Here is a 12,111-nt window from a genome sequence, read left to right as displayed (position 1 = left end):
CAACTACTATTGCCTATTTATATCAAATACCTCAGTTCAATAGTTTAAATAATTATACAATTTACTATACCACACTAATACTCCCCCATCTATCTCTGCTCGTATGCCTTCTGCCATATCGACTACCATTATTGGTACTATTCATCATAAAAGATCCTCTGTTCTTGTGATTGTCCTACTCTGACTTTGGGAAACTCCCATTCCTGCCCTAAGAAGACAGCTTTTGGCATCCTACGGAAAAACTGTTCCCACCTCCACGACCATTACAATTTGTATATTTTGACACAAATTTCTAATATTCCATCCATCGCTCTTTTGGATTCTGGAGCTTCTGTTTCTCCGATTCTTTTCTAAAGAATTTCTGAACTATATCCTTATATTTCTTTGTCATAATTTTTATCAAATGTAATTCTATTTCTCAGCATCCCATCATCAATATTTGTGGATAGGTTGAATTATCCACCAAAATTAAACACATATTCCTGGCCTTGCTGTTTCTACGCATCTGAAGACGACCTTTCAGTATACAGCACTAAGGTGATTGATAATTCAGCTACTTCAACTATTTCATTCTTGTTTTGATTTTGCCGCTAATATTCCCCTAATTAATCCTTCTGAATACCCAAAGCAATATCAAAGTTCAGTTCTTGGTATATGCTACTATCAACCAAGATGAACAACTTTAACATCCCAGGTTTTCTGAGGTAATAACTGCTTCCTAGGGAACGGCTCAGAATTATCTAGCACATATTGATCTTGTTGACACTACTCTTGTACGTTCAGCCCCCTATCACCTAATCCCTCGGTGAATCTCTCTTCTTAATGAAAATATATTCAAAATGCTTCTCAATTGTACCATTGTTCCTTCTTTCAATTATGCCTCTATTATCGAAAATTATATATTAAATTTCTTTATGATTCATATCCCATACCTAAAATTCAAACTGCATTCCAATATTTCCACACTGCCAAATATTTTCCACTGTCGACTTAAATTCAGCTCAGATTTCTTTAAATGCTGAAAGTAACAAACTGACTGCATTCATCACCCCTAAGTGGCCTTCAATTTGCAAAGGTACCCTTCGGTCTCAATCTTGGATTCCATATTATGCAACATTTGGTGGATTCTACTTATTTCGATATCAAGTACCTATAAGTACATTTTCCTTATATTGATGATTTGTTCATTTTTAGTGTAAATTTTGACTACCACCAGAAGAAGAATTTTCTCAACCGTAAAGCTGGTCTTACAATTAACCCAACCAAGATTTCCCTTGTGAAAACTTCTCTGAAGTTTCTGGCACAAACAATTTTGGAATATGACATCTCTGTGGATCCCAACTGATTTTCGGCAATAGATAAACTCCCTCCTCTAAGAATCTCAAACAACTTTGTGCCTTTCTCAGCATGGTTTCATTTTACTGTTGTTTTATCACTGGATTTCCTCAGACAACGAAGCCATTCAATTACCTTAATTATCAAATACAATTCATTTTGTGGACTTCAGTCCAGAATCAAGCATTTATTGAAAGTGAACGTTACATCTGCCACAGCACTTCATTTTGATTTTCCCAAACAATTTACTTTAGTCGACTATTGAACTCCAACCAATGCAATTGTTCAATCTTTGAGTGTGATGCCTTATGCCTGTTGCTCACAGTAAAATTTTCTGTCAAATATATTTTACAATAATTTAATTTTATAAAATTTCTGTTGCTCATGCCTGTTGGCAACCTGCGCATCGTGATTGCCTACAGGCGTCAAATCAAAAGACCTGCAACTGGTGAGCTGAAGTCCTCGGACACATCCTGGCACTAAAAGCCATACGCTATTTAATTTCATTTAACACAACAATTAATAATTCCCCTCAGATAACTCCGGTATTTTACAATGCTTAGTAAAGCTAAAGGTTCCACCTATTCAATACGTTATCGTAATGGTCTATTTAGAACATCACACATTTATTTAACTTATCATAAAATACATCTTTGGGACCGGTTTCGGCAATCCACTATGCCATCATCAGCCATTGAGTTTTTTATAGCAAGGAACATTCAAAAATTTAAAAATATGCAATAGCAAGCCCTATTCTTACATGAAAAACATTAAAAATATAGCTAAATAGCATAGGTCCATTGGTACTATACAAATAACATGTCTTTTTTGAAAAATACAATATTATTTAGTGCATCTAAATTTATTTTTTACATATAATTGGAAAAGTCTATGATTTGGTGTAGCTTATGTACAATAGAATCATGTAAAATTGATAAAAGAATCTATTTTTGCCATTTAAACCACAGTTTTAAAAACAACAAGTCCTATTTTACATGGAAAATATTAAAAATTGACTAGTTAGTATTAACCTTTTTTTATGTTATACAAGTAACATGTCTTTTTAAAAAAAAATATAGTATTATTTGGTGCATCTAGAATTGTTTTTAGGTGCTTAAAAAGACTATGGTTTGACATAGTTGATACACAGGAAATTTTCTATAAAATTGATGAATGATTCTATAAAAACCTCTGTCATTTTTTAAACACAGTTTTTTAGTTCCTCATAATATGCGACTTGTACTGTTTTAGATAATAAATACAGGTTCTTCTTCCTTAAAACTGATTGACACAACAGTCTGTTTGACTATGTAAGGAGTAGCAGATTCTGATGTGTTTTTTCTTGTTTGAGTATTTGAACCTTGCTTCTAGTATTTTCCAATGTAAATAACTGAGTGGCTGAGGCCGAAACTATGATTAAGATCTTGAATATTATTTTATGTGCCAGATGGAAATGGGCCGTAAATAGTGTTAATCTCGAACCAGTACGGACCTAAAAAAGGAAATAGTGAAATGAGTATGAGTTATTGAGAATGATACGCGGTACTATAGAAAAGAATTGAAGATATGAAACTCACCTCAGGTTGAATGTAACAGCGTGCAGAGAGAGTGAGGAAAAACTGTTGAATGTCAAACGCCAACCAGCCGGCTCAGCTGTAAGGCCGTATTATGTAGGGGAAGGGGACGCAGAAGAGGTTGCGTTCGCGTGTGCCTGTGTGTCAGGGGGGCGTGGGCTTTGCCGGGGATAGTAGGCTAGCGCGCTACATAATATTTTATGTACTGATTGATTTTTAGGAATTTTTAAACTGTTAATCAATGAAATAAGCATGTCAAATAAAATTGTAGGTTTTTCCGAAATATCATTTAGATTGTAGTTGGGATTATAATATTGATCTAAAGTAATGTAACATTGCTCTGTTAGGTCTAGGAGTGGGCCTTTATTTATTGTTTCGATGATGTCCAAGTCCTTGTTGATACCGTAAAAATTGTGTTTGTATTCCTGTATGTGCTGACCTATTGCCGAAAATTTTCTATATTTTATGGCATTGACATGTTCATTGTATCTGATATTAAATGATCTCCCAGTCTGTCCAAGGTAAACACTGGTACAGTCGTTGCAATGAAACCTATATACACCTGATCTATCGAATGGGTTTTGTATATTAACCGATATGGAGTTGTAAAAAATATCTAAAATTCTATTATTGGTTTTGAAGGCAATACTGACATTTCTTTTTTTTTTAATATTGGTTAAACGGAAAATGTCAGAGTTAAAAGTAAAAGTAGCATATGTTTTTGTTTTGGGTGTTTCTTTTTGTAATTTAGTATTGGGTTGATGTTTAAATTTATTTATTTATTTATTATGCGTTCAATAAAACATTTGTTGTAGCCATTATAAGATGCGATTTTGCGTATAGTGTTGAGTTCTTTTTTACGTTCTATATTGGACATGGGTACATTAAATGCTCTCTGTATTAAATTATTGTATGTAGCTCTTTTATGGCTAGGAGGATGTTCAGAATCGTGTTTGATGGTCGTGGCTGTATGTGTCGGTTTTCTGTAGATTTTGTATTCAAAAGAGGATGGGCGCCTGGTAATGGTTAGATCTAAAAAATTTAGGGTTTTATTGCTTTCAGATTCTATTGTGAATTTTATATCATTATCGATGTTGTTGAGATGTATTAAGGTGGAAGGGGCGTCGGTAGTGCGTTGATCCATTATTATAAATGTATCATCTATAAATCTGGCCCAGAAGGCTATATTATTGAATGTCTTATTATTTATGATTTTAGTGTGTTCCAGAAAATCTATATAAATGTTAGCTAAGATACCTGATGCCGGCGAACCCATTGCTAGTCCGTCCTGTTTATAAATTACTTTGTTGAAAATGAAATAATTATTGTTAGTTAGGAACTTCAAGATTAGTGTGAAATCGTCTATTTCAAGTTGACTAAGTTTGCTGTGAGTGCGCAAATTTTTTAGAACGATTGGTATAACTTTTTCAGGTTTGATGTTGGCGTAGATATTGCTGATATCGAATGAATGCATGGTATGATGTGCCTGTAATTTGAAATTTTCTAGTTGCTTAATTAGTTCTGAAGTATTTCTTATTGATTTCTTAGCTTGAAATGTATAATGCTTGCTTAAAAATTGTTGTATAAACTGCGCTGTTTTGTACAGAGGGCTAGGTCTGAAGTTTATTATGGGGCGTATAGGAACACCATTTTTGTGTATTTTAGGTTGTGCTTTTACTGTTGGTAGACTGGGGTTCATATTAATTCATTTGTTCTTTTCGCTGTCAGTAAAGAGGCATGTTGTATTTTTAAGATTTTGTTTAAGTTGTCTTTGAATAGATTGCGTTGGATCTTTACCTATGATTGTGAAGGTTTTGTCTGTAAAGAAATTCTGTGTTTTTGTAATGTAATCTGTTTGGTCTAAAACAACAATGGCGTTACCTTTATCTGCTTTTGTGATGACAACATTTGAATTTTTTTTTTTTTTTTTTTTTTTTTAAAGTTTACAGATCTTTTTTCTATTTTCAAGCTGCGTTGTGTTAAAATCTATAGCTGGTGTGCTAAAGATGTTTTTAATTTGTTTTTTAGCTTCATACCTAACTTCGTTTTGAATGTCTGTAGGCATTTTACTGATGGCTGCTTCTGTTTCGATAATTAGTTGTTTAGCCTTATTGGCGATGTTGTAATTAGGCCAATTATGTTTAGGTCCTTTGGAGAGCATTATTATTTCTTCTAGGTCGAAGTTAACTTTTGATAGGTTCACAAATGGCTGATGAAATTGGGCTAGATTTTGAGGTAGACTTTGAGTTTGTATATTATATAAGGATGTGTTTCTAGATGGCGCTTTGTTCGAGTTGGTTACATTGAGAAGAGTCTGGAACTTTCTATCTAGCGTGTTTTCTTTTTGATAAAGTATTTTATTTAATGCATTTTGTACTGTATTTTGGAAAATATTCCACTGTGCAGCTGGTAATAATTTAGTTATTTCGAGATGAGTTTCATATAATCGGTTATTTAAAAAGGATTTTTTCTTGTGTAGAAATTTCAATTCATTTTGAAGCCAAAGTTTGTTGGTTTTTTCCTGTACCTTTCTTTGATGTGTTGAAACATACTTCCTGTTCTTTAGAAATTTTGGAGTTAATTTACTTGCAATACACTTTTTAATAAAGTTAATATCCTTGCTCAATTTCCCTATTTTAATACATAAGCTCTTATAAAGATAGGCTACTAAATAACTCCGGTATGTTATTCTTGGGTAGAGATTTGCAGACTCCCTGAACCCTACAGTGGAATATTTATGATCTTTTAAATTTCCCTCCTACAACTAACATAAAACACGTCTGGGATCAGGCTCTTCAGAATCTTCAAGAGGCTCAAAGCTACTCATCAAAAGGCCTATAATCATTGCAGACAGTCTCTTAATCTCAATATTCTGATAAGGTCCTCTTACTGGATCACCGCCAGAGTTCAGCTGCAGATATATCTGCTAAATTGTTTCCATGCTGGACTGCTCCCTACAGGATTATGGCTATGGCTTTCCCTGTAACCACCTAACTTTATTCTCCATCAGACTTATATAACGTAAAGCATGTTCATGTCAGTCAACTGAAAAGATTTCTTTCATCTTAGTATTGTCTTGGCCTTCCCTTTATAGTTCGCACTCCCTCTCTTTTGTTTTTTTGGCTCAATATTTTAAGGAACTATAAAATGTATATATTTATATGCAATCCCTTTTCTCCGCAGTAGCTGGTCCATGTAGTGTACCCTCCCATGAATGTTTCAAGGGAGTAACATACAACCAACATTAATATTCGTTCATAACTGTAAATTTTTGCTTATAGATGATGCCCACCAACTTCCTATTTTAACTGTATCCCCTTTGGTTTCTCTCCTTTTAGTGTTAATTTGTGGGTGTGCGTGTGTATATATATTGTAACATTTGTCCTCAAGCATCCACCTGCTGTTCATTATTGTTTTTATTACAGAAACTTCCTTGTTTTCCTGCCTGCTCTCTTCAAGAACCCTTTCCCGGCTGTCTGCCCGTTGAGTTTTCTCATCGGTTGGTGAACCAGTGGGACTTCTCCGCCACCACATCTTAACGGCTAACCTCCACCATAGTGCCTGCGACCTTCTCTGGAATTCTTTAACTTTGGCCGCCTCAACACCCCCACAAAAAATAAACCTTCCGTTTTTTTTCTTCTGGGAGCACCGGATGATGTAACAATCGCTTACTTTGCTACTGGGTAAGCTTGGAATGGATCAGACCTTCGCCTGCTCTGGCCTCCCCAACTATGACTCCAGCAGCAACACAACACAACACAACACAACACAACACAACACAACACAAAAGTTCTTACTATACTACTGTACCGTTTTTATCGTCCTGATATCGGAATAAAGGTTGTCATACGACATTATAAGTTTGCCATGCACGGTAATGAGATCGCGAAGATTACGTAATTGGGCCATACGTCAGAAAAGAATGCATATATTAAGTAAAATAGGCCGTGATTTCGTAATGTATATATTATGTGAACGTATATATTCAAGAAGGCCATGCACGTGACGGCAAAGATATTTATTTTATGAATTAAATATGCCTAGATCACGGACTGAGACGGAAAATTATAAAGGATCCATGCGGCCGTGATAAAATAATAGAAGGTTTTCAAAACTGTTAAAAAAGAAGAAGTAGCTGAATAATAAAAAAATCTGTTACGCAAAAACGACGTAAATTTATCCTCGAGAAGAAAAGTTAATCTTCGTATAAAGAAGAAGGGAGATATTGCAGTAATTACCAGCTGGAGAACCTGCAAAGCGAAGGAATATTTGGAAATCATATATATTCGAACGAATATCATAAAGAGCGAGTTAGAAAATACCCGAACAGTAGTCAGAGTATAGACTCAAGACCGTACGAGGAATCGAGTTGAATATAACGCAGTATAGGTTGATTAGCCGAACAAAAGAAATTTTTAGAGAGCTAACTTGATATATTTTAACTGTTAAATTGCCACAAAGAATTAACCTTGAATTACTGTCCTAAAAACCTGAATCTTAGATACAAACTTGATACTCATTCCTAAGAGTATGGATGTGAAATTAACTCCCGCTTTGGAAATGTTTCTTTCATATATGACTGACTGCTACAACACGAGAGGCTAAATCGAGGATGGAGCCGACTGTCCGACGGAGACCGCCCAGCTGTTTCTACTATCCCGAGTCTCAAAACTACAACCTGATGGTGACGTAACGAAGGATGGAGTCGTTCTACGCAATCCTAAGATGACAACATCGAAGCCAAAGCCAGTCATCTAACGTCAGTGATAGCAAGATAAGTTCCAAAGAGTTATTTTATTTTCTTGAAATTAATATGCAGTAAATATAGTAGTTGTATTTGTAGTGAACATTGGTATGTTGTTTTTTACGTAGTTCTTCGTGATAAAATCACAGTCGTTGCCATCTTTGCAATGAGATTGTCCTTGTTGACTTATTATTATTAATATGGGAATAGGTATTTCTTCCAGAGTTTACAATCAATGCCATAATATAGGAATGTTTATAATTGAACAAGGAGAGAATTAGAATGTAATTTTCAACCATTATGGGACAGAAACATCGTATATAAAGAGACGTAACCCTAATTTTATACTTTTAAAGAAGATAGTTGATTTCTGAATAACCAATATCTGTTTGCTGGTACGACACGATGACATGTGAGTACATATTAACTTGTTTGGTTTATAAATGTGTTTCATTTGCAGATTAACGTGTTTATGTGTGTTATATGTGAAAGCTAACCCAAAAGAGTACCGCTGCAGTACATTAATGAGATGTTAAGATGATTTGCCGTTATGTTGGAAATGATAAATGTTTACGTACGGAAGTTGTGATTTGAGTGGCATGTTAATGTGGAATTATGAATAATTATTCGCTGTGATATGTTTATGAGAATGAATAATGACATATTATGGTAATTAATATTGGTAAATGGAGAGATAGATATGTTTATGGATAATTTTGGCGGTAAATACGGCGTATTATGGGCCGATGGTGATGTTTGCCATATGCGGCAAAATATTAATATGGTAATGCGAGATATATTGGGTTAGTGGTACATGAGTACAATGAAATACATCGCATATTTCGTATATGGGTTACCATAAACTGTCTTCATATTAAATATCCAAGTAGGAAATAAAAGAAGGGAAACTTGTTGTCTTCATAGATAATATATATCAACGTTGAACTGAATATTATTGGAAGTTTGTTGTCAAGAATGAATTTAATTCATAGAACAATCCCATAATTTAAAATCTCTATTACAATTAGATAAAATAGGTTACGAAATGCATTCCTACGGAATTCTTAATACCTGATTAAATATTGGTAATTCATAAAACATGTTAGGTATAATTTCTATTTGAACTACAATTAATTAATTATTCTTTACACGATACCTACATTTAATTTTAAGGTGTTATTTGAATATTTTAACCAAATGACATGGTTGAGGTGACCAATATTTCTCATTTAAAGAACTATATATATTTGAAATAGTCATTTTGAGCTGATATATATTTGGAACTTATTTGCGATTGCTAACGTTATAACATGGGAAGAAACACATGAATTTTTGACAGAATATCAATTTAATAATGATGAAAATAAGCATTTTTATTTTTTTTTAAAAAAAAAGAAAGAAACAAAAACTGATGGACACAGATATGTATATTTAGAATGGAAATTACTTAAGCTTAGGGACTTAGATTTATTTTCAACCTAAAAATATGATACTACGTTTTTCAATAGAAAGAAAATGTTCTTTCAATTTTTATAATCAAGAGAACTTATCCTTTATTTTTGTGATGCGCCTAACTAATGAAGAAGAATAGTTGAATTAGATCGAAGTTGGATTAAATTAAATTTAATTTTTCTTTGTTAGAGAGAAAGAAGATAATTGATGTTGATAATTATTAGTAGATTTTCTTTTATGATTCTGGAATCATGAAATAAATTATAGATTATCCAATTTAGATGTTATTATTTTAGGAGATAGGCTAATATCATTATGATATCAATAATTTTGAATTAATTCATTTAAAAAAAAATATATTCTATTTATTTTCTTTCTTTTCTTTGAATGATTTGGACTTGAAAAATTGGAATTGATTCTGGATGATGAATGGTATCGATAGTAATTTACTGAAAGGGAAAAGTGGTGTCTCAGTTGATCTCGCGTAAAAATAGTATGGTTCGTAGATGCAATTTAATTATCCCTGAGGTGTGTCGCGTGGCAATTAAAGGATTACCATACCAAATATTGTGATAGGAAAACTGAAGGTTACGACATCGCTAAAATTCTATGATGTGATAACTGTTTATACGATGAGTATTTAAAGCGAACATAGCTACCGACACTTAGCATCAATTTTATTATGCATTCATCCATTTAATAATCTGTAGGAGTGATGGATGATTGAGGGGAAAATAGCCGGAGCAATTGTTAGGTCACCCAATGGGACGCACATATTAGAAATGGTTGCCCAATATGGTGCAAGACAGAAACCCCCCCCTCAGGATGGTGCACTACATTCGAGCAAAATTCCATCCCATCTCATCGCTTCACTTCACACTGAAGATCTCTCATCACATGACTTTTATGTCATATCTAGGGTGGTCTCTACTTCCTCCGAGAACTATTACTGCCTTGGACTCAACATAAAGGAGCTTACCCCATCTGTTTGGTTACCTACAAGTAAAGTAAAAACAAAGTACAAATAAGATAGGCCAAGTTATCTTTGAGAGCATTCTAGTACTTTCTATTTGAACAAAAAAATTAGATGCCAAAGCAATTAGAACATGAAAAAATAATTTACCTTCTTCCCTCTCCAACAGGAAGGATCCACAACGCTCCCCTCGCTCCTCTCATGCTTCCCCTTCCAATATTCGCAGAACAGTATTCCATTGCAAGTGATAAAGATCATTATGGATCTGTATTGAAGATACTATACTGTAGGATGCTAAATATTTTAATAATATCACCTATTCAGTACATTAAATGTCACATTTAATGTATTGAATAAGTGATATTATGAGTCACATGTCACATTTAATGTATTGAATAAGTGATATTATGAGTAAAATAATTAGCATCCTACAGTACATGATATAGATGTTGATTCCCATAGTACAGTATGCCATGCCCCAAAAACTTTCCATTAGCCTCTCCACGACCACAGTCCCGAAACAGTGTTTGGAGACAATGGACTGCGGTTCGGCACATTAAATAAGTACAGTGATGCTTCATTTAAGTTAATGCGGTGATGGGAGAATACTAATACAATAATTATTTGTTCATAGTTGTTCACATTATCACCAAACTGTCTATCATTGACAAGTTTACGCAACGTAAACAATACTTTACATATATATACATGATTTAAGTGATTTGAGAGAATCTGAGGATGTTCTTGTAGAACAAAACATGTCATTCTTTGTATAATGGTGTGTGTTCTTTTACAGGATGTTATAGAGTTATAATTTATATTGAGATTGTGTGTCTGATAGACTGGAAAAATGTTATGTTACATTTAATTAATTTGACACTGGAAAGTATGGCTTCCTTCTTAACAAACAGAGCTGGAGACATATGTAAGAAATGTGACATAATGTGATCTGCAATAACCAGAGGAAAATTATATCTCCATTAATGGAGATTCCTGGGACTGAGGGCAAGTTCTGCACTCCGACACACTTGTGATGATGGAGTATGTGCCATCATGGAAAAAAGTATACTTTTTCCACGTACGTTTCTTACTTTTCAAAGAAAAAGAAAAAATTGCATAATGTTTAAAAGCCTGTTGGTCACGTATGGCTACTGTAATTTCATCAGTCCACCATGGGACCTGTTTTTGGTGAGAGATACTGGAACGGGAAGGAATTGTTTCCTCTGCAGTAGTCACAATTCCAGTTATAATGGAAGAAACATGGTTGCCAACAGATTCCAGCATATAATCGGTCAATATTGCATGTTTGGAAAATTCTGGCTAATTTGCCTGCCGAAGTAACCAGCACTTACATACTTAGGACTGCCTTTGATTCAACAGCATGAGAAGTATTGGGAAGTGGTCAATACCACAGAGGTCATAGTGAGTATGCCACCATAACAGGAGAACTAGTGCATGGCTGCACAAGGTGATATCCTCACCAATCCCTATTTCATCATCATCATTCCACATCCAGGTACGTAGGTCATCCATAGATGTCAAATAGAAAGATCTGCATCAAGTGATCCAAACATGACCTTGGACACTCCTGACACTAAATGCCATAAGCTAAATAAAAAAGTAAATAAAGAGATAAATAAGTGGAAAAATAAATATCAAGCATGCAACAACCTTCCAGTTGCTGTGATTAAAAAGTTGCCGGTGCGCGTGTTGCTATTCATTTCCATATTTCTGTCTGGCAACTATATTGCTACATATTCTATAATCCTCAACCAAGCAATTATTTAATCAATACTGCACACCAGGCGTTGTTCCCTGATTTATGACCATAGCATGAGGGGTTGTGTAGATCTCCAAATTTGCTTTCTCTACCGATATCCTGAAATTCAGATTTTTTGTTTTTATTTTTTGCTAGTGGCTTAATGTCGCCTTAATATAAGGTTTTCAGTGACACAAGAATGGGAAAGGGGTAGGATAAGGAAAGCAGCCGTGGCCTGAAATAAGGACTGGCAACACTGGGATTTGAATCCATC

General features: G+C 34.2%; 1 protein-coding gene across 1 annotated transcript in view; it reads right to left on the bottom strand.

Annotated features, from left to right (window-relative positions):
- Window positions 1-12,111, bottom strand: part of pds5 (cohesin associated factor B pds5) — a 463,913-nt gene that overhangs the window by 215,313 nt on the left and 236,489 nt on the right. The window lies entirely within an intron of this gene.

The sequence above is a fragment of the Anabrus simplex genome, chromosome 6, assembly GCF_040414725.1.
Source record: "Anabrus simplex isolate iqAnaSimp1 chromosome 6, ASM4041472v1, whole genome shotgun sequence".
Lineage (NCBI taxonomy): Eukaryota > Metazoa > Arthropoda > Insecta > Orthoptera > Tettigoniidae > Anabrus > Anabrus simplex.
This window is presented reverse-complemented; position numbering and strand designations above follow the sequence as displayed.